The sequence below is a fragment of the Epinephelus moara genome, chromosome 23 (assembly GCF_006386435.1).
Source record: "Epinephelus moara isolate mb chromosome 23, YSFRI_EMoa_1.0, whole genome shotgun sequence".
Classification (NCBI taxonomy): domain Eukaryota; kingdom Metazoa; phylum Chordata; class Actinopteri; order Perciformes; family Serranidae; genus Epinephelus; species Epinephelus moara.
The window spans coordinates 6,250,791-6,255,802 of record NC_065528.1 but is presented as its reverse complement, the minus strand read 5'-3'; positions in this window follow the sequence as shown (position 1 = coordinate 6,255,802).

Below are 5,012 nucleotides of genomic sequence, written 5' to 3'. Positions count from 1 at the left end.
TCAAATTCACAAAAACTCTGTCTGAATACATTGCTCTTCTTAATGGGTTCAGTTGACTATTTAATCTGCAATTTCCTATGACCTGTATCCCAAACACGCACCATGTGAAACTGTACGTGGGCAACTGTGCATTCAATGGGTATAGACTAGTACATATATATATATATATATATATATATATACACATACATACATACATACACATATATACTGTATATATATATATATAGATATATAGATATATATACATACACATACATACATACATACATATATATATATATATATATATATATATATATATATATATATATATATACACGCACACGATATATATATATTATGTATACTTCAATAATTAAAACAGTCCAGTGTTAATATACAGTAGACCACGTATAGTTTATGATGAATGTATTCAGTCTCTGACAATTAAACTTCACCATCAGTCACACGTTTTCTGTTACAGAATAAACCTTCAAATCAGACGTATTGTCTTCCCTTTTTTTTCTTTATAAACTTTATTGAACATTGGAAAAAATACAGACTCTCAAAGAGGATTTTGAATACAGATTAAAGTTAAATACAAAATAAAAATAAAACTTTTTACAAACAGAGCAGAGACACAAGAAAGGAAAGGAAGTCATAAATTAAAATAACAAATAGCGAGCGATGTCTATACATACTTTTCTTGCAATTTTGTTTGTTTCAATTCTTTTGAGGAAAAAAACATTTTAAAATCATTAATAAATCCAGGGAAGGAGGGCTTACAGTTTCTCCATTTTGCACAATGAATATGGTATTTACCCAGTAATAGAATTATATTAATAATATCTGAAACAGAAAAAGCCAAATCATCCATGTAAAAAATAATATGACACAATTCAAAAGATGGAACATCATTAATTTTTAGTGATACCCAATTTTTAATGTCTGACCAAAAACACTGAGATATAGGACATGAAAAAAACCGGAGGGTCGCCTGTTCGAGTCCCTGTCCGGACCAAATATGGAGTGTGGACTGGTAGCTGGAGAGGTGCCAGTTCACCTCCTGGGCACTGCAGAGGTGCGCCTGACCAAGGCAGCCCCCTCACTCTGACATCTCTCCACTTTGTGCATGTATAGGTCCTGTTTGTGCATGTTTGTCTTTCGGACCTGTGTGTTAATGACAATAGAGTGAAAAATTTAATTTCCCCTCAGGGGGATTAATAAAGTATATTAAATTTTTTTTTTTTTTTTAAATCTAAATCTTTTCTTAAGGAACTCTGCCATTTATTAAATTTAGAATATGCTTTGTTCAGTGTAGCCGAATTAATCAAATTAGAACCCTGCCAAATGATCCCTCTGCAATACTCGTGAAACATTCTGGATTTCAAGACAATACTAATAAACTTATTACTACATTTTTTATCAGTCAGATTACATTCTCTGATCAATAGATTTGGTAATACTGTTAAAGCATTTTTGTATACTAAAAAATTCTGAATCAAGTGAATCAAAGGTAGAGGAATCACACTACATATTTTGTTATATTCTCTTTGACAACAATTTAAATTATATTTTTCTATAAAGATAGAAGATACCATTACTATCCATTAAATCAGTTACAAATATAATGCCTTTTTCAAACCAGTTACTTTTAAAAACTGATTTTCTATTAATTGTAATTACTCTGTTGTTCCATAAAGTTGAATTATGAGGAGAAAAATTGTGGGTAAATATCATTTTTCAAAAACAAAGAATCTGTTTATGAAAGCTTTATAGGGATCCTGTTCACATCAAAATCACATTTCAAAATAAAAATCTAAACATCCTATTTTCTTAAACAAGGACCTTGGAATGTGGAACCACATGGAGTTTGGCTGTGACAGACAAGATTTTAACCAGTTCACTCTAAAGGTGCCAACCATAGATTCAAATTCTGGAGCTTTAATACCACCTTTGTCATATTCCTTAACAAGCTGAGACCTTTTAATGTAATGGTTTTTATTCCTCCACAAGAACTGGAAAATAACTGTGTTGGCTTTAGTAATATTTTTTTGAGGAAATATAAAGGGAGTGGCAAGGATAAATCAGTTTAGAAATGCATTCCGCTTTAGATAAAGTGATTCTGCCAAAAATAGTGAGGTCTCTGGTTAACCAGTAACTGAGTGATTTCTTCATATCTAATATACTGTTAGAAATTTTAGTGTCTTCTCTTCTAATTAAATTTTTAGATATTGTCAATCCTATTGTAAGTATTTAACTTGCTTCAACTCTAATTGAAGCAATAGAGGAGTCAGAGCTTGTATGGATAGGGAGTAGGCCTAGTTCACATTTTTTAATATTGAGAGATAATCTGGATGCTTTGGAGAAGATAGTATTGAGAGTTTTATCCACCATTGATTTTTAAAAAAAAAAAAATAGATGTATTATCTGCAAACTGACTTATCTTAAATTCTTTATTGAAATTGTAATTCCTTGTATATCATTAGAATTATTAATAAGCAATGTTAACAATTGTGTTGCCAGTATAAAAATTTTGGGGAAATAGGGCATCTCTGACAAATACCACGTAACATTGTAAATCTAGGAGTCACTCCAGGGTTCAGAGAAACAGAGCTACTGATGTCAGTGTATAGCATTTCAACAATATTACAGAATTTAACCCCAAAACCCAAGAAGTGTAGCGTTTTCTACAGAAAGAGATGTTCAATGGTATCAAACATCTTGAAGAAATCTAAAAACAATGCATAACTGCCTGATTTAATATAATCTCTATAATCTAACAAATCAAGAATCAGCCTAGTATGGTTACGTATGTTTCTACCTGTTACAAAAGCTGATTGACACTCATGAACTAAATTTGTTAAACCCACATCTAATCTATTAGAGTATATATGTGCTAACAGTTTGTAGTCGTTACATAATCAAGTTATTGGCCTCCAATTATCAAGTGACATTTTATCCTTATTGGGTTTTGGGATTAAGGTGGTAACACACTGTTTCACAGTAGAAGATGAATGAAATAGATGAAATACATTCCAAAAAAGCATTATAAAGCATTTCCCTGATTTCTTCCCAAAAAAAGATGTACAATTCCACAGTTAGACCATCAAGTCCTGGTGACTTCCCTTTTGACATCCGCTTGATTGCTAGATCCAACTCCTCAATTCTAAGCTTTGTGAATTTACACATAAACTATGGAAAGACATTAATTCATTTGTCATCAATAATATTTTCCCAAATTTTACTCTATACTACCAAAATGTCATTTTTGGCTATGTTGACTATAATAAGAAGGACATCGATGCTTTCTTTCTCACAAATCTAATCTTATTTGTTGCCAAATTCCACATTCATAAGTGTAAATTCTCAAAACAAAAACCTCTTTTTTTGGTATTTAAATCAGAAATAGAACAATACATAGCAACTCTATCTCATTCGCAAAACAAAAAAGCTCGTAAAACGATCAATGTCTGTACTATATTTAATGCCTTTATTTGAAAATACGCTTGTGTTTACTAATTATTTTTATTTATTCATTTTTACTTTTGGGTACTTATTTTACTTTTTTATTATATATTATTTATATCATTTTCTCCTTTTCTATTCTCTGCTTTCTCATTGGTAAATGTTTATTTCCTTCTGTAATGGACTGTTTGAAACAAGTCTGATGCATATGTTGCGTTTGTAAGGTTGTTACCTTCAATAAAGTTGATTGAAAAAAAAAAAAAGCACACGGAACACTGCGAGATCTCCACACCTCAGCATAGGAAACACTGCAAGATCTCCACATACCCAGCAGGCCAGAAGACACAGACCAGATTACAGAGTGCGAGGAGTGGATTTCTCCCTATTACGACCTGTACAGAGATTCACCTCCCCACGTATGGTTAAACTGGAACTTCTAAATGTACAATCCATAAACAATAAAACATATTTCATTCAAGATCACATCATGGATAAGGGGCTACACTTGATGTGCTTTACAGAGACCTGGCACCAGCCAGAGGTGTACTTCTCTCTAAATGAAGCCTGCCCTCCTGGATATAACTTCTTAGAGAAAGCTTGCAGCTCTGGTCGAGGTGGCGGCCTGGCTGTCACACACCGGCAGGAATTAGAGCTGTCCTCCCTCCCTCTGCCTACACTGTCTTCGGCTGAATGCCTTGCATTCAAATGCAAGCCCCCCTTCTCCATTACCATACTCCTCATCTACCGGCCCCCTGAACCCAACCCAGCCTTCATCCCTGAGATGTACAACCTCCTCACCACACTCTGCACACCTCTGCCAGTATTTTAATATTAGGGGATTTTAATATTCATGTAGACACCCCCTCCCTCCGGTCTGCAGCTGATTTCCTTCAACTATTGGACTGTCTCAACCTCCAACAGCACATCGATGTCCCCACACACTCCAAGGGACACACTCTAGACCTGATCATCACAAACTCTGCTACCATCAGCAACTTGCAGGTGTATGATCTGGGTGTATCAGACCACAAGACCATCTCAATGGAGCTGTCTTTCCCCTCCCCATACACCATGCCCAAGCAGGAGATCCATTTCAGGAACCTGAAAAGCATCAGCACAGATGCCCTGGCCTCTGACCTTCAACATCTCTCCTCCAACCCTGCGGACCTCTCCTCAGTCACGGAGGCAGTTGATTACTACAACCAGTCACTAAACACCCTGCTGGATCTCCATGCACCTCTAAAGACCAGAACAGTCTCCTTCTTGCGCTCAGCCCCATGGTACACCAGTGAGCTGCAGGAGATGAAGAAGGGGCATGTTCTGGAGAGGCGCTTCATAGCATCAATCAATCAATCAATCAATCAATCAATCAATCAATCAATCAATCAATCAATCAAACAATCAAACAATCAATCAATCAATCAATCAATTTTATTTATAAAGCCCAATATCACAAATCACAATTTACCTCACAGGGCTTTACAGCATACGACATCCCTCTGTCCTTATGACCCTCGCAGCGGATAAGGAAAAACTCCCCCAAAAAAAACCTTTAACGGGGA